Below are 20,080 nucleotides of genomic sequence, written 5' to 3' on the forward strand. Positions count from 1 at the left end.
ACGGTAAAAATACAAATTTAAGTTATAAATATATATACATATAATTTTTAATTATTTTTAAACCGAATGTTTGTTTTATAATTATTATAAAATTTAGATGATAAATATGTAAAAAATTCGATTAATTTTTTAATTTTTTTAAAAAATATTAGTTTATTTTAAAAAGATGGATTCCATATACGACAAACTGCAGTTCGGTACTCGGGTTTATTTATAATAGTCCCAAAATAAACTTATGTTGATAGAGATATTAAACTTCAAATGGTTCGATGACCAAAAAAATTTTAAGAGCTTCAGATATTTTTGGACGTTATTATTAATTCTTTAAACTATTCTTTACCTTAAATTTTTATTTTAAGCTAAAAGATAACATAAAATATATGTGGTCTAATGGCTTAGCCTATGTTAAGATTTCTTCTTTTTAAAGTTGGGTTTCAGGTTGTTATAGTTTCTCTTATGTTTGTCTTTATTTTTTATGTCTTTTACGTTATCTTCGACTGTACTCGAAAGGATAATCGAAGCTAACATAAAAGATATAAAAATCGATGAATCATATGAAAGGGATTTTAACCATGTAATAATAGGTAAGGTAAAGGGGGGAAAAATATTCCAAAACATCTAAGATAACAACTTTTAAGCCGAAATGCACAAGTTTTGTATAATATATTTATAAAGCGTAGAAAAATATGAAGTTAGATGCGAGATATCTTTCTTTACGACGCAACACGTTAGCGAAACTTTAGCAGAAATGCCACTCGCTAAAGTAAACGTCGCCACTCATAGCCTTATGTTGACATTACACTTGCCAGCAATAAAAGTAAGGACGGGGACTTAAGCCGGCAGATTGCCCGCAGGAACCCTGACTCACGGCTGTCCACCTGACCGATAGAAAGACGTGGATGCAGTGTAAACGTTTATACGCCAAAGTTCAACATAAAACTAAGCGGCTGGGAAATATCCTCAGCTGTAAAACACTTCTGGATCTGCCACACATCTGTTTAGGCAGGATTAGAAAAACAGACGTTCACTCAGAAGTCGATGACATTGTCCCTTTTTTTCTTAAATAAAAAAAGAATAACTCAAAACTTACACGAGAATATCCTGTTACAGTACAATAGAAGGGGGAAAAACTGATTAAAAAATAGTCTTGGGTGTGGCTTTGTTGTGTCAGTAAAATCTTTAATGCGAGTTATGTAACAAAACTATAAAGCAAGAATGAAGAATTTCTATTAATTGGACATTTGACAGGTACTAGGTCTACGTGGAACGTCATCTGTACAGAAATAAAGGCAGATCCGGGCTATGCTCAGTTGAATGACAGCTCAGTAAATAGCCGAAGACTAAATGTTTATTTTACCATTAGGTGATAGGATCAGAGAGGAAGTTCATTCGACAGCTTTCTCAGTCCTGCAGTGAATACGATTCGAGAGTATTCAGTAATAAAGGCCTTCCAGTTGATACGCCATGGCTAAAAATGACGATTAAAGGCCGTTCTACCTCTAAATTACCACCATCCGGATTGAATAAGAAGAATTTCCTAACAGCGATTTTTCATATCCGAATATGAAGATACAAAATGATTAACTTACTATACGATGTTGAGCGAAATCGTTTTGAATATTTTAACATTTACGAATAAATAAATAATTTTAAAAAATACAAACAAAAACTAAATTATTTCGATAATAACGTAGACTTTAAAAAAAACTTTTGACAATGAATGGTGACTGTCAAAACTCCTTTAATGATAGATCAGGCACTGCATTGTCCCCGTTCCTCGAACATTACGCTTATCTAAAACATTAATGTTTATTTTAAGTTTCTAAAATACACTCGGAGAGACTGACGGATATCGCCTACTTTAAAATAACCGCCAAGAATACGAGCGAATATATATATATATAAGTTATATTGCAAATACAGCACTTTTTCCAGCTTGTATCAACCGATGAAAGGTAATTGAATTAGGACCGGTTTTTAACTCGTTTAATAATTAAAGAAAATTGAAATGTTTATGATGCGAAAAGAGAAAAAAAAGAGGTTAAAAAAACAATCTCGACTAGCCAACAGATAGTCCAAATATTTCTTGTGAGGTGGCCAAAAATCTGCCATTAGCATCGATTACTGCTTTCGGCGCTTCGCCTGAAGACGAAAGCTTGGCTACACCAGTGACGTCATGTCACCATGGTAACGGGCAATATGTGTGCCTCACATGGTTTGCAGTCATGTCCATTTATAGAAATGTATTCACCAATCTTGACAGTTATCGTTTTTATTTTCGAAAATATCGACTGATTTGAGACGAAATTAAAACAAACAAAAATGATTTTTTTTCTTTTATTCTATAGAATTTATGTTTTTTACCGTATAAAAAAGCTTTACACGTAAAATAGTGTTAGCATATATATATATATAAATTTATTATGTATATCTGGTATCAAGTCGTTCCCTTTCTATGACATTTCTAAAGCTGAAAAATCGGTATTTGGTGATATTTCCAAATTCTAGCATCTTTAAAGTTATAAATCTAACAAGAATGACAATATGTCACAATTGATATATATATAATATATATATATAACAAACTATTTTCTTAAAAAGTAAAAAATAAACAAGCAAATAAAGAGATTTATAGGAACATCAGCTTAAAGTCCAATCTTGTGCCACAATTCATACGTTTTTTTACCTGATTTTTTTTTCCTGTTTCTTCTTTTTCTTCTCTAAAGATGTTCATCTGGGCTATTCTATATATAAAAATACCCGGTTAAAGAAGAATGTTTGTTTAAATCGAGACTCGACATTGTCAGTTGACTGTGGCATTTACAAACAATAGGGACTTTATAGCAAATCGTTGTACTTCAAAATTCGAAAACGATGTATTCAGTATGGAATACAGAAAATACAAAGTGAATAAAACCAAAAATATTTATATAGTATTAATGTAAATCTTTTCCTGTAATGTCAACAAAAACTATTTGTTTCACGCAAACTTTTTCAATACAATATATGAACTACAGTATATAAGCTATATGTTTTTTACATTCTTTACTTTTTTGTTTGAAAAACTAACTCAATACATATAAATTTCTGCACGTTTCTAGATTTACAGTATAAAAACTGATGTATAAACTATCCCAGGCTACGTGCATAAACGCTATTGACAATGGGCCTCATATTTATACTATAAACAAAATATATCTCATACTCAATAATGTATCAGTGAAGTTCAGGGTATGTCAACTTGTTTTTTTTTTACGTTTATAAATAAAAATATCGACGTACAGAATATAAATATGGTGTATTATATAATCTTTTTATATAAATTATTCGAATCATCATTATCGATCAATTAAATATATCTGCATTTTCTTTTAGGTTCCAGATTGTTGCCAACAATCTATAAATCTTTCTGATAAACTGTAACTATAATAAAAATGAAGATAGTATTTTTTATTTAATTTAATATTATATTGATTTCCACTTTAATTTATGTGTGTATAATTTTATATTGATTGATCGGAGGAAGTCTTCATGAAAGTATAGATTATAGCCTTCAATCTATAATTAATAATCTACTATATATAAAATTGCATAGTATATAACAGAAAGAGATGAATTTATAATATATTTATAACTTTGTAAATTGATAGTCCTTTAAAGATGATTATTTATGCAATAATCTATAAAAAAAAATATATATATATAAACTAATAATGCAATGATATGTTTACAGCCTATTGTAGTTGTGGGCACATATTAAAACATATATTATTTATAAAAGTAAATATTTGATTCCATCTAAAAATAGTGATATCGATAAGAAGAAAGTAAGCGTACTATATAAACGAATAAAATATTTTAAAATATCAATTTTTTAAAGCATTTTAGAAATTCAAAAGTAAAATAATAATCTGTCTAATTTGCATATTTCTATCTTTTAGTAGTATTTGTTTACCGAAAGAAAACTTCTGTTTATCTTTAGGACTTAGAACATAAAAGGATCTTTGTGTCTATAAATACTATCTAAAAACTCTTTTACAAATTGCCATCATACTTATATTAAATGTCTTTTATAAATTACAATCATAAGTAACTTATAAAAATTTATGTATAGTATATAAAACAAAAATTTGATATATATAAAATTAGAAGAATGCAAATTGGATTCTTAGAAATGGATCCAAAGGTTAATCGACAATGCATTCAGTTGCCATTTGATTCCAATCAGAGTTAAACAATCCGAAAAATTTCATTTATTGTTGGGTTAAATTTTATTATTCCAATGTTTCAAGATTCCATTAAATGTCAACGAATAAGAAAAGCGTTTGTTAAAAATGAAAGCTAAAAAAAAAAATACATTAAAAAAAAGTTGAAATAGAAGTGATTCTTTATTAAATTGTAAGTTTTTGAAATAAAAATGCACCAGAATTATTTTTATTATTCAGCCATTTCAATGTGATATGAATAAGTACTAAAAATATCCTAACAGGAAGAAGAAAAAGTAAAGAAAAAGAATTATTTTAACTTTAGATTAATTTAATTTTTCTAAATATAACTTTTTTTATTGAATTTTAATTTAATATATATTAACAAATAACTCTATTTTATACGAAAAAAATCTTCATTCTTCGTATTAGAAAATTATTATTTAATATGTAATAAATTATAAAATATTTTTAATATATATGACGTATCCTGATATAATTTTTTTAATTATTTTCCTCTATAATATTTTCCTGCGCGAGTTGCATATATAAAAAGTAAAAATTGCAAATTAGTTATAATACCGGTTATAAAAAGTTAGCACGGTTCCATAAATATCACCGATATTTTTATAAAATATTTTATGACCTTGTAGGCCTAGATATATTACATAAAACAGGGCTAATCCTAAAGTATAATAATCGTTAAATTATACATAATTAAGCCCTACCTCATATTTTTATGCTATATTATTATAAATAATAAAAAAAATGTTATTCCTATAAAATTCTTTAAAAATTCGCCATTTTCCTATTCATATTGAATTTTATTCTCTATAGAGAAAAAAAAGGCGATCCTTTTTTAAGGTCATGATTTTCCTCGTCTTCCATTTTACCTTTATGTATTATCATAATTGTCTATTGTGAGTTCTGACCCGTCTAAACCAGTTTAACACATACAGGTGCCAATCTTAAATCACATACTGTTTAACATGGCACGTTTCAATATATCATCATTCCTTACATTCGCATCAATCAATCAATTCCCAGATAGCACATCTGTTCAAGAGTCATGCACGGTTCATCATATCCAAATCTCACTTCTATACATCAAAAATGTTGACAATCTCACCTCAGCGCTTTCAAAATAGGATATTGCATCATACATTTTTGAATATATTTTTAATATTACATTAATCATTTTTATGTTGAAATATTCTAACTAATTCTTCTTTTGTATTATTTTGAAACCGTTTATTTAACGTCATTCTTACGTATACAAGTAGAATTTAAAATAAAAAAAATAAATAAATAAATAAAGACAAGAATCTCTTTAAGCAATTATCATTCCGGTTTGTCCTTCACGTTTATTAAGATTCGAATAACAACGGATGCATTATCTGTCATTATCCTATACAATAGTAATACCAAATCGTACAAATGTTCTCACACAAGCCAATTGCTCATGTTCATCGCTTTCCTGCTCCAAATCTCATTTATAGCATTCTATCTCAGGATTATTACAAGACCTTTATCCATTATGTCTTTCACGAATCGTTGCAGGAATAACTCGATTCTCTTAGGCCTACATCTTTCATCTTCTTCTTTTTCTTTCAATAAATTATACAGATTTACACGAATTATCTTCTAAAATATTATATAAAACGATTATAGATTAAAAAGAAATTCTTAACGACTTTTTTCTTTCTTCTTCTCTCTTCTTTTTCATTTTTAGAAAGTTTCAATTTTCTCATTATCTTCATTTTTACGCCATTTATTTTTAGATTTTTATACTCTTTTTCCACAGAATTTTGTCACCTTATCCGCTAATTAACGGATAATAAGCAAATCCTATTCTGGCACTTTGCGCCTCTTCGAATTTTAAGGTATGCACAGTTTTCTTTAAAAATCTACTTTACTGTCTTTACTGCTTTAGTAGAAGTTATTTGATACTTTCAATGCGACGTGATCAAGTAAAAAAGAAAAGAAAAAGCAAATGTGTTGCACGCAATTCTTTTTCTTTTTTATTTATTTCATTGAGATGGAATTCGATATAACAAGAAACCTCACTGGTTTAGAGAAGATTATTTTCACTTCGAAACTATTATTATCCGGTCGAAAGCTTAATTTCTAGTTTGGAAATTTCCTATATATATATATATATATTTCTCTATACGTGTTGTTGTTATCCATCATTCTTTAGTTTTACTCTCTAGTTTGAATTCTTATTCAGTTCCAGATTTTCTGTTATGCAATTTACTAGCGTGGTCCCTCACGAAAAACTCGATTTCTGAAACATATTTGATATTCGATGAATGGCGAAAAATCTGAAAAGAACGGATTTTGTTCAGAATTATTGATGTCCAGAAATTGAACAATGGATATGAGCACAATACGAGTTACATCTACAAGAAAATATAGAATGAAATAAAATAAAATAAAAAATAGACCATTGCTAATGATGCCAAAATGTGTTTCTCTCCAATACATTTTAATATAGATCCTCTACAGTATATAAATATAACACTTTTGTATTTTCTGCTGTGACAAGTTCGGCGAAAGATTTTATATCTTTAACTTAAAAAAAAAAAAAATCTATTTTCTAGATTGAAATTATGGTTTTATAACTAAAAATTTATTAAATATATCTATAAAGCTATATATTTATAGAATAATAATAATAATAATAATAATTTTTTTAAACATTTACTAGGAAGTCGTGCAGTACAGAGATTTATATAGGCTTTAATTTTTTGTTTTTTGTTTTAGAATAATACAAGTATAAAATTTTAAAACAGAAATTCATTGTTTTTTAAATATATTTTTAAATTTTTTAAAATAAAATCATCGTTTGTCTCGACAATAAATTTTTGTATGCATGTATATACTACAAATATAAGGTTATAACAATATTTTAAAATTACATTTTGTGTAGTTGTAGGGGGGAAAAAGAATTTATTTTACAAATTTTAAAATGTAAATCAAATAATTTTCTACTTTTAAACAAAATATATTCATTCTTATAAACAACGTTGTATAAAATTATATAATATTTTACCAATTTTGTATCAAAGTTAGAATATTTTTACGAGTTTCCTCTTAATTTTTCTTTTCTTTTTTTTATTTTCAAAAAAAAATATTTTTTTATTATCTTTTTGTATTCTTGCCAACATCTCCATTTACAAATCACAGCTTTGTCATCCGGATATTTTAATTAGGAAAATAATAATAATTTATAAACATTTTTTATTTTTAAAAATGCAATTTACAGTGTGTATATTATATATATAAATGTATTTTTTTTAATTTAAAAATATAAAATGTCCTTAATTAAAACGATTACAAATCAACTGAATGCACAAATTATCTGACAGAAATTGCTTATCGTTTAGAAGTTAAAAGTTATTACCATAAACTTGCATAGAGTGTAAAGATGAGTAAAGTAATCTCGAGAGAAATGAAATATTCATACTTTTCTTTGATTAGTTTCATGCTGAAGCAAATCCTTCAGAGAACAGCTATTTTAGTGTCGGGTGATATAAAGGATTGTCACATAAATTGTGTCTCGTTTGAGGATGGAATGCCTAATCACGGGTAATTTTCGAGCGAAATGCGAAAATATCTCTGAAAAGACAACAATTTTACATAATAAATAAGTCCTAACTAGTATCTGTCGGAAGCATTTTTTTATATATATATGTATATAAATATAAGTTATATTTATACGAAATTAAAACTTAAGAAGGAGTCGTATTGCATATACTTGGAGTAAATTTTTAACAAGATTTTTCTCCTTCATTTAACAGCGATATAAATTGTCAGATTTGGAATTTGTTTATGGCTCAGAGCTGTCACTTTTGTTTTAAAATCATTATCAATCAGTTAACTATTATTAATTTATGCTGATACGCTAATTAGTAAAAGAAATAAAGTATGTTAATTACCAGGAAAAATAATAAATTGATTTAACTCGAAATTCGGATACACACACACACACACTTAACAAAACTGATAAATTATTTAAATAACGATGGCTTAAGCTTTTATTAATCCGTAGCTCACTTTATTAGTTTTAATATTATTTATTATTATTTTTATGACTTTTAAAACGAGTAGAGATTTATCTTTCTACGACTTAGAAATGTTAGAAATTTAAACGGGAAGAAAAAAGATGAAAGAATGATCGTATTATCTAGACTTAAAATAATTTTCCGGTGGTGAAGATGAAATGTAAACTTTAGCGTGATTATTTTTCATATTCGAATACAAAAATCCAATGAAAATAGAAAAGAGGATTAGGAATACTTTAGAGAAAAGTAAAAAACTTTCCCTAACTCGACAAATTAATATGAACTACAGATTGGTGAAGATATGTCAACGTTGCAGAATCCTTGGTAAAAGATTGAGACGTAATGAAGTAGGCATAAACGGTAAAGAAGGAAAATTAATAAATCTCTACCTTATATTTATAGAATCTTAAGATATTTTTCAAGTAGCTGCGACATTTTTTTCCACTTACTTATTGCTTCAATGTAATTTCAATATTCGCATTTAGCTCCGGTTTAGATCCTTTTTTAGTTACTTTATTAAGGTTTGTTGATTCTCTAGCAGAGCAGAAAATATTACATTTTATAACTTAAATAATTTTCTAGCTTATAAAAATAAAAAAAAATTTTAATCGCTCCAAAACTTTTAATGAGTTAGATAAAACTAAAAGAGGTAAGGGGGAGGAAGGAAGACAGAAAGTAATAATAATAATAATAATAATATTATTATTTTTTTTTTAAACAAGATTTTAGTATAGCTAAAATTTGCATGAATATATCTTCTTTTATTTTCGATACAGACGAAAATTATAGTTAATTTTAAAAAATGATAATAATCTGTTAAAGATCCATTATGGTTCGATTTAGGTCGAATGTAGTCGGTAAAAAAGCATGGATGGTGCCATTAGATATCCATATTTTTATCTGAGGGATTAATAGAGCTCCACCAAAATGACATTTTTGGAAAGTTTTTCGTCCAAGGGATCATCAAAAACATCTGCGCTTGAATATTCAACAAAACTTTAACAATGTGATCGACTTCTGATAAATAAATAGACAATTTTTTTTCTAAAAAATTCTATATATACTGTATATATATATATATATAAAGTTAACAAAAATAAAATTTTTCAGTAAGTGCAAAATCTTGAATTAAATACTCGGAAAAAAGATCAAGATATTGTAATTTTTTGATCGTAAAGTAAAAAGTTTAAAATTCGATTTAGAAACTTCTAGTAGGACCAAAGTACAAGAAAATGAGCCAAGACTTTAAGAAAACGTTAAAAATTCATTATATTAGCTTTATATATTATTTTTTTAAACATTAAATTCCATTAAACTAGTTAAACTGGGGAAAAAAATCCAAAAAGATCGTTCGTCTAAGTGAATAAACAGATGAAACTTTACAAACGGAAAAAATTGAAAGAAAAAGAAGAATAAGAGAGATTAGTTTTGCCGAAATTTTTACCGATGAGTAAACTAATTGAATAATTTCCAGTTTATAAATTAAAATTAATAACAAAATTATTTCTTGGAGAACAAGTATCTTAAAAGAGAACTAGTTTCTAACAATCTGTTGGAAATTCGATTTGCGAGACATCTGGAGAATTTTCATGACTTTAGAGCTCCGAGCAATATTCTCCTGATGAGAGATCATCAGAGAACAAAACAACCAAATGATACTATATATGCTTAAATTTTGTTTATAATGTAGCAAAATTCCTTTGAATTAATGTTTTCTCCTATTACTCCGCATCACAAATGAAAATAGATTTGCAACTTTATCATCCAAATAAAACCTGCAAACCGTTACGAATATTTTACTATGTTAACAGACGTTTATATAATTGAATTATAACAGTTAACAAAGTAGAATTCGAGTAATGTCATTAAAGGTAGAAATATTTAAATTTTACGCTCTCTACTTTATTAAATTATTATATTATTTATTTTCAAACTTGTCGTACAAATAGAAAAAAATCGTATTGACAGAATGTTTGGAACATACCGTTCTTTTTGTAACGTACAGTACAGTACAGCTTATTTTTTATTATTACTATTATTATTCGTAAACTAAATCAATGTTCGTGCTATGAAACATTAATATAAACAGGTAGGGCCAATAAAAAGTAAAACAGTTCGGTCGTATTTTATGTCATACTTCACGAAAAGTGTATTTTGAATTCAGATCGGTCGTCGTGACGTTCGAAGTTTGATCAGAATGTTCATTTCGCACGCTTGATGCCGATTTCTAATTTTAGAACCAGAATTAATTACTCAAAAGTTAAATTCCGTAATGCCAACTAATCAATTCTTGTTTGTTTTAAATAGCTAAAAATATTTCTGATATTAGTTATAAACCATTTTAATTAAAAGCTTAAATTATTATAAACCGAAAGACGTTCTTATAACAGAGGAAAAAATTATGGAGATTGATGAGGATTTTTTCCCCTCTGTTTAAAGAGGAGGATTTTCGGTTAACAGTAAGCCCTCGTATAAAAATTGCGGAAATTAACGTGTAAGTAGCGTGTTGGAAATGATGTTGTTTCGGAAGATTTGCGAGAAAGTCATACAGCGATGGCCTCGTATATGGCCTATGTGATAGTTCTGTCATTAATGTATGGAACTATAATCTCTAGACTTATATGCGGTAGACAAAAACATAAAACTTGTATGATGGTGATGGAGATGCGTTATCTGGCTGGTCACTATGTTATAAATTCATGTTAGGAATGATATGACGGTAATATGTGGCGTGAAATAGTAGCTATGCGATTGATAGGAACTGCACAGATGTGTTGAATGATTTCGTTCTGGAATGTTACGTAGTAAAGTGAAAGAATAAGTAAGGACATTTTCCACATTTTAAATCCTTCCATACTTATAAAAGTTGTATCTAAGTTTCAGTCCAAGATCTCAAGAAAATAATGATAATAATAATTTCAGAATTGAAGTCAATTTTCTCCGTTATTTTATAACACTCCAAATAAGTTAAGGTATTATTTTTTTTCGTGTTTATATTATAACGATAATAAAAATATATCTAATCTGGAGAGAGTAGAAGATAGATAAAAGGCGAATATTTCGAAAGAGCAATTTCTTGTTACAATAGAGGATAAATGAAGTTCAAATATTAGATAAAGAATAGAAATGAAGTACGGTATTTTTGAAGTAGGCTTCAGAACAATGATGTAACAGTTGTTTGCACGGTACTTTCTGTATTCTTGTTATTGTTATAGATTATTATTTGACCAGCATTTTTTGTATTTATTCTGCATTTCTAAACCGGTTTCGTATAATTTAATATACAAATACTCTATTATCTACTTAGACTTTAGTATTATCTTAGTATTGAAAATGTATTATGTAACATTATTATGTTATTTTCATTCTTATTCTGTATTATTTAAGTACTGCTTATGGTTACTTATTCAGATAAATTAATGTAGTAGATAATAAATAAATTATAACCAACAAAAGATTAATATATTATAACTTTAATTAACGATTTTTTGTCACATCTACCAGACAGATTACTATAGATGCTGTAAATTAATTACTAGGAAAAAAATATAGCAAGTTTACGGCTTAAAACTAACGAAAAAAGGGGAAAAATACTTTTTCCTACAAAAGCTTATCTTCTAAATGAAGCTATGTAACCTATTTGCAGAATTTCCAACGTGGGTAAGATTAAGTTAAACGATAGATATTATCTAAAAATCGAAGAGATAAGTGGAAAACACTTCAATTTATATCTACTTTTAACAGTTCAGTAAATTTCAAATACAAATAAACACTTTTACAGTTTGAGTGAACATAATAGAAATACAAATCTGATCCACAATAGTTTGCTCATTCGTTCCAGATGAGAAATGTTACTTTCTGGATGGATGAAGAAACAAGTGATGATGTCGTCAATGCTTGATATATAAACAGTACGTGATCAAACAACAGTATTACAGATTTAGATCCGGGATTCTACTTTATCTCTTCGACGTTCGAAGGCTTCACCTTTAAACAGAAGGATAATGTCCATGTTATCACATAACGATACTATTAATGAAACAAAATCCTTTAAATTGTTGTAAAGACATTTGCATAATTTATTTGAAGTAAAAGCGAATAAAACTTTCTTAAAACTACATTTGTAACTTCATAATCTCATTTTACTTTCTGAATCCTTAAATTCTTAAAAGGATTCAGAATAGAAAATTTTAACAGAAAGAAAAAAAAAAAGATTTTTTAAAATTCAATTTTAAAATAATGTAGCTGTAATAATAATAACATTATTAGTTTTACAGTTTTTACTGGATTATATTTTAATTAAATAATATTTAAATTTGTTAAAAGTCTTTTACTTCCTTAAAAAATGGCAAGTAAACTGCTTAAACATTTGCAAAAGCTCTTTATAAAAATACAGCATTGATTAAAAACCTTAAATTAAGTTGTTCTCACTAGGGTATAACATACAAGATTGATTAAGTGTCAAATACAATAACGTTTCTAATTATTATTGACTTAATTTGACATTTTTTGTGAATTAATTGAAAAGAAGCGTACACGTAGCACTTTCTTAAAAAATACTAAGGGGTTATTTACACGTGTTTATTAACATATATCCGTATATAAGTCATGAAAGATGCAGGTGCAACCAAGATATAGGATTGATGCCGTGACTGTTTCGATAGAGTCATGCACGTCATACAGTGCACGATCTCGAAATTTTCTTGGAAGTTGAATTTTATTCTTTACAGAAACACGATTATAATTAGAAATCAGAAAAGCGTGACCTCCTGGAAGGCGATACAATCTATTTATTTTCATATATAAAAATCCGCATCCGAACAACCACACAATTCTATTCAAGGATTACAAGATATACTCCCGAATTGTATGTCTGCATAAATATTTATAAATTACCGAAACCGCATATATGGATTTATATATACATTTAAAAAAATGCGAATAAACGAATTACAAAGTCAAATTCTCGTTATATTGTTAATACGAAATTTAATTCGACTTTTAAATCTGTATTATAATAAGCTCGAACGTTTTATGTGTGGGCGTGCTGTTTAGTAATTGTTGTGATTATATGCTTATTTTTAGAGATTCTATCTACGCTTCGTTATTATCTAGAAAAGAATTGTGATAAGAAGATCAAAAATGTATGATTGATCGCAGCAATCGACTTATAAAGAAGGGTGACTCCATTATGGAACCAAAAATGAGTTTCATAAACGTAAAATTGTTTGCTTTTTTCAAAAAAAAGGAAGTACAGTATATATGTAATACTGGTCACTGTTTGCATACTGATATAAAATTGAATCAATGAAATGACTTGCACGACTTCTGAGGCGAGATAATCAGAGTAATCAAATTTTTAATTTCTCAAGATGTCATGTTAATTAATTTCGCAATTAACAAGGAAAGAGAATTATGTTTACATTCAGTTAAAGAATTAATTGAACAAACAGTTTCTATAATAACCAAATGCCGAACGATTATTTAGTTGCGAGACATTTTGCTTTTAAATGAAAAATCAATCGATAATTGAAATATGAAAGTGTAAAATTTTATGTTTCACTTTCTTTTTTATAAAAATTTCTGGTATTAATATATTAAACCCGAACAAGTTTCTATAAAGACGAAATAAATTATTAAATATTTTTGTTTTTTACTTGGAATTTTTGGCAAAATTTTGAACGAGACTATAATTTATTAATTATCTTAAGAATTTATTACTGTACTTTATAAGAAAAATGAAAATAATAAATAAAAAACTATATATATATAGCTTTATTTGGCAATGTTTCAAATCCAAATAAACATAAGTAGGTTAACAAAAATTCTTTTTCTTAAAAAAATTAATTTAATAACAGTTATTTTCAACATTTTAATCAAAAAATAACTAAGCTGATTGAATTATTAAAATTAAATTTTTAAACTTTTTAAAAGGCAAATATATATATATATATATATTTTAAAGAAAGAATATATAATAATATAAACCAAGTTATCTTAAGATTTAAAAATGCAGATTTTTGAAGAGAAACGGTTAGAACATAGTTAAAATAAATGATTTGCACGGACCGAAAAATCAGAAATTAATGTAATGCAAAGTAAATTGGATGACTTCTAGAAATTATGCAAATTAAAATAAAAAATATCGATGGGAAGAGGTAAATGTAGAAAATTAGGAAATTTTTAAATACTTTCCAGAATTTTATCCTTTTCTCTCTCTCTCTCTCTCTCTCTCTCTTTTTTTTTTTTTTTTTTTTATATTTCTCCCCTTCTTCTCCTAAAGAACGAACAAAAGTTTATTAAAAAGGTAAAGATTTAATTGAAAGGCGAGTTGTTAAAGTGTCAGATACACTTGGTTGACTTAACAATGCCGAAAGAGGTTAGGAATGCGTATGTATCTTCCGAGCATTAAATGCAGTTTGTTAGATATGACTTTTCCCCATTGGAACACATTGCTTGTCAATCCGTACCAACTGAAACGAAACGTCATTTCCTTTTGCATAGTTCAGTAAACTTTTTTGAATGGGACATGAAAGCCATGCAAAAGTATTCTATAGGCAATCACGCAATCAAGAAACACAGTTATAACGCCGACCGTACACATACTATACATCTGGTAGGTAGTTTAAACATCATTATATACAACTTTAACAGTACCTTTGACATATATATATGTATGATATATTTTATTCGGGTTGTTTGATTTATATATATATATATATATATATATAGTTATTTTCATAAGAGAATATCGATAAGAATTATATATATTTTTAAAAAAATACATCGCTTAATAAGATCTTCTATAGAGAAGGGTACGAAGTTACTTCTAAATTTTGTTTGAATTATCATTTTAAAATGGTTCCGTAACAGTAACCGCCGATTCGTGTCTTCCAACAGAATATATTAACAAATGTCTTAATAAACTGATTTAAATATGAAAAAAACTTTTCTAAAGCAATCTAAAACATACCTTTCTTTAACGGTAATGCATTATGCATGGTTTATATAAATTTTTATTAATCAAGTCATTAATATTTAAATATTAAAAAAAAAATTCTTTAGTCGGAGAAGTTAACTTTTTATTAACTTTGATCTCTCTCTCTCTTTCTCTCTCTTCCTGGTATTATTATTATTATTATTATTATATTTTCTTTTTAATTTATAAACTTGAAAAACTAGCGAGAGCTTTTTACGAATTCGTTTTTAAATTATTCAAACAATTAAGTTTAATTTTAATTAAGTAATAAATATATAAAAATTCTATGTTAATATTTAATTCTTTAAGAATGTAATTTTGTTTATATATATGAGGAAACGAATACATATATATAGGTTAGTGGATTCTTAATTATATAAGAGACGAAAGGAGAAAAAAACAAAACAAATTTAGCCAGTTTGAAGGAGGATTTAGTTTAAAGGTTATGCATATTTAAAGTTTTATAGCTATGATTCAACTTGCTTGCTTAAGATTACAGGTTTTTTTTTTTTTTCTTCCTATATTAGGCCTTTCTGTTTTAGTCAGATTATAGGGTTTATAGGCCTTTCTATTTTACTCAGATTATAGGTCTTTCTTACTAAGGTTAATAGGCCTTTATGCGTTTTAGAATTTCTTTTTCCTAACTATAATTATAGTTCTTTTCTACTATACTTATATACCATATTTTCCTTACTGTTGTTTTCTTATATTCTTATACACTACAGATCCTTCTAATAAACTTTATATATATATATATATATATATTTAGATCCTCATCCTTTATTTATACAAAATCTTTTCACTGTATAAAGTGAACAACCACAACCAGGAAAAAACTTTAAAGGAAAGTTTAAACTTACCTGAATTTCGATAAATTAAAATAAATAAAACAGACGAAACGAGGAAGATATAATAAATTTATTTTAAAAAAATTAGACGTAAAAAAATGAGAAGGAAAATTATTAATAAGCAACATATGTCTTAAATATAGTTAAATTTATATGAAAACTCACCTCTTACGTATGGAATGGAAGCAGAAGGGTCCGAGTCGATATCCAAGACTTTACACGAGGGTTAGAAAAGGGGAAAAAAGAAAATAAAGGTAAAAAAAAAAGCAAATAATGCCTGTCTGGTCTCTTCATCTTTTAATCAGCGACAGCACATCCATCAAAATGTTTCTCTTTTTTTTTCCACTAGATAAAAAGACCTGACCTATCGGCAGACGTTCAAATTGACGTCTGCTGCTCTCGACTGACTGTCTCGCAAACGCTAACGTTCTCTGTTAGCAACTTAACTGTCGTCTGTTGTGACGTCACGCGCGCATCGACCAATAACGTACCGTATGGGTCGTGACGTAACGCGATGATGGGGACACTCACCCAAATCTCGATTTTTTTTTATTTTTATTTTTAATATATATATATATAAGCTCGATAAGGATGGTTTAAAACGATAAAAATAATTTCTATTGTCTTGTCAGTAAGAAAAGGAAGCGTTGAGAATAATCATAACTAGAAATAAAAAATAGAAAAAAATGTGTGTGTGTGTTTGTGTGTGTGTATATATATATATATATATATCGGAACGTCAGTTTGAATTGTGAATGTTTGGAGGAAAATTATGGAGAAATTTCCGCCCATTTTTCGAATTTTATGTTTCGTATATTTTATGGTAGATTAATTCTCGTTTAATATATAATTTAATTCTGTATTGTTATCCTTAGTTAATAATGGAATGAGTAGTTCGCTATAGAATTTATATTATATAGCCTTCGGAGATTGTTGTGGAATGTTGTCTCTGCACTATTGAGGTAACAAAAGTGATTGTTTAGTAACGCAGAGCAGAAATGTAATTTTCCGAATATTTTCTTACCCTTTTCTTCTTTTAATTTCTCCTCGGTTTACGAAGAAAAATTGTTTTTTAAAGAAAAGGGAAACGTAATGTATTTTGTAAAGAAAAATATACATAATTTCCATTTTTAATGATGATTTCTTTTTAAAAATATGCTCAGATTTATAATCTCCCAACAAAAAGTAATAATATTAAAACTGAATTATGAGGTAATAGTTATAAACGAGATAAACTAATTATTAAAAAAATTATGACGTTTTCTAAAATTCTTCCCACTTTTTCTCTAGAGAGGAAAAAGAAGAGTGCATAAAATATTGATCAATTTTAACATCATTAAAGAATATTTTCCAAAATACGATGAAAGACTTTGTACCATTTTCTAAACAAAAATAATCCAATATAGTCTTATATATTAATATATATATATATATATATATATATATATGTGTGTGTGTGTGTGTGTGTGTATGTCTGTATGTGTCTGTGTGTGTATGTTTACAAAGTTATCCAATTAAAAATATTTCTTTGTGTATCTGAACTAAAGAGAAACACAAATGATTTTCGTGTTTCTTTCCTTTATTTTATTTAGTTTATTTTTCTATTCTTGTTATTATCCTTTTGAAATCTCTAAATCATTGTAGATGCTTGACATAAAGATAAATAACTCTTGAAAATTTTCGTTTTTGTTTTGATCACAAAAGACTTATTGAAATTATTCTTTAAACCGACTCTATTGGATTTTTTTCTTCTTCTTCTTCTCTTCTCTCTCTATTTTCTAAATACTAGGAAATTAAATGGTATATTATTATATATATATTTTTACTTTCTATCTACCTGAATGAGTTCTTTTATTCTTCTATAATATCCGAGACTAAATTCCGTATCGGAAAAAATAGTTTATATAATTAATTTAATTATATAAATTATTTTTAAGATCTCGGCTATAATAAATTTAAGATATAATAGTTTAGAAAAGTTTAATTTCTCTATTCCAAAATAAAGCTTCGAAGCATTAAGGAAGCTCTAAATCCTATCAAGAAGGGATTTTATATAATTAATATAATTATATAAATTATTTTAAGAGTTTGGAAGACGTCAAATTGGTGTTGCTTTACTTTAGTTATACTGCTCCATAACGTAGCTATACCGAACAGGTAAGTTTGTGTAGATTATTTATTAATATTTTATTATAAAACCTGAACTTACAGAAAAATTTTATAGCCTTATTAAATTAATTTAAGGCATTATATAAGGATTTAACATCATCATAGTTTAATCTCATCTATTTTGAAAGTTCTAAACCTATTAAATAATTGAATTTATTTTAAAAAAATTATAACCTTAAGGCATTAAAACTTTATTAAATTGATAAAAATGTCTAAATCAGTTCTGTATAGAATTTATTTTAAGAAATTCTGAACAAGCAGAAGAAATTCTATAATAAGATAGGAGAGTTAATATAATTAATTTATGCCCGCCTACGCGATATGATATTTAGATCGCTTTCAAAGTTAGAAAATGATAATATGAGATTTTAAAATAATTACATAAATTATTTTGGGATCTTAAATTATAGATGATCAATTTCGCATAATTATTTAATGTGGCGTAAGTTAATTCTAACCATTCTAAACTTATTAGCGATGATGTTCTAAACTATATAGAGAGCTTATATAATTAATATAATTATATAAATTATTTTAAGATCTCAAATTGCGTCATTTTCATTATATAAACATTTGGCATGGCGTTAGTAACGGCTTGGAATTTATACGTGAGTAGCAATAATTCATTTTTAAATAAGTCATTACCATCGCTACAAGTCGAACTTTTATTATACATCTTATAAAAAGCGAGTTAAACCGATTTAGATGAATTACATCCATAAAATATGATTGAAGATCCATTTTTCCCTCATTGGACTTTCAGATCAGAATCTTGTCATTGTTTCATTCTAAAAAGAGGAGTCGTGAGGGGTTTAATTCTGTATTAATTTAACATCATAAATTTAAAAATATATATTTCGAAGGTCTCGAGTTAAATTATTATAAAATAGAAAGTCATAAATTTATATATATATATATTTTTTATGTTATTGTTGATATACGTTAGAATTGTTTCTTCTATAAAAATATTTTTCTTGCGATTGGTACCAAAGGCAGATCATAAAACACACCAGCAAGCTGTACTGACTGTTACAGTGGAAAGTTCAGAAGAAAATATTCTACAGATTGTGTGAGTCTAACCTTCAAGCGCGGGATTTTCCACTATTGTCTAAATTTAGTACTGTTGGACGAGAATACGTCTTGATTCAAGGTCTGAACACCATTTATTTCTCCGCCCTTAGTCAAACTGGTGCCTCTAACCACAACAATAATTATCAAGGACTAGTTTAATTAAATAAGTTAAGCATGTGGGTCGACCTTATAATATTCTATTTTCGAACATTTTTATAAAAATGTAACTTTTCAATTTTCTACATTATTATACTATTTTAATACTTAATTATACTTTCGAGTATTGAAAAACTAGACACGCCCGAATTGGATGAGGCTTTTTTCTCAGTATTTCGACTTATTAAGAGGTCGATTTTATTCATCTAAAGAGAGTTATGAGAAAAGGTGAACTGATGATCTTAATTACTTCAGTGGTTCTAATTGGTTTCTCAATCATTTGAATGATATAATTAATACGTAATTGTAAGTCTTTAGTTATTCTTTTATATTAAAAACAATGATATTTTCCAGTAAAAATTATTGTTATTCAGTTATTTAATTTTAAAGATTATATTATTTATCAAAAAATGAAGAGCAATGAGCTTTATTGCTTTGCGCTGTTATCAATTTGAGATTAATTTAATTACAATAAATATTTAATTAATTACCAAATTTATTAGTACATTGTTAAAGATCTTGTTTTAAGGTTAATTTATTCATTAAAACATCATCCAGGCTAAATATATTGAATAGTTCAATAAT

The 20,080-nt window shown here is 26.8% G+C and overlaps 1 protein-coding gene and 1 long non-coding RNA gene across 8 annotated transcripts in view; one reads left to right on the forward strand and one right to left on the reverse strand.

Annotated features, from left to right (window-relative positions):
- LOC136985213 (uncharacterized) overlaps positions 1–16,532 on the reverse strand; it is a 62,805-nt gene extending 46,273 nt beyond the window's left edge. For 5 of the 7 annotated variants that reach the window (XR_010882307.1, XR_010882306.1, XR_010882304.1 and 2 more), the window contains exon 1: positions 16,265–16,532. The gene's annotated coding sequence lies outside the window, so the exon portion shown is untranslated. Of the gene's footprint in view, positions 1–7,674; positions 7,827–16,264 lie in introns of all 7 variants that reach the window. The other 2 variants (XM_067282446.1, XR_010882305.1) reach the window with 2 other exon arrangements.
- LOC136985215 (uncharacterized) overlaps positions 4,243–20,080 on the forward strand; it is a 118,576-nt gene continuing 102,738 nt past the window's right edge. Inside the window, exon 1 of the long non-coding RNA XR_010882309.1 lies at positions 4,243–4,258. This is a non-coding gene — a long non-coding RNA (uncharacterized lncRNA). The remainder of the gene's footprint in view (positions 4,259–20,080) is intronic.

This window comes from Centruroides vittatus, unplaced genomic scaffold (genome assembly GCF_030686945.1).
Source record: "Centruroides vittatus isolate TY-2023 unplaced genomic scaffold, ASM3068694v2 contig_955, whole genome shotgun sequence".
NCBI lineage: Eukaryota > Metazoa > Arthropoda > Arachnida > Scorpiones > Buthidae > Centruroides > Centruroides vittatus.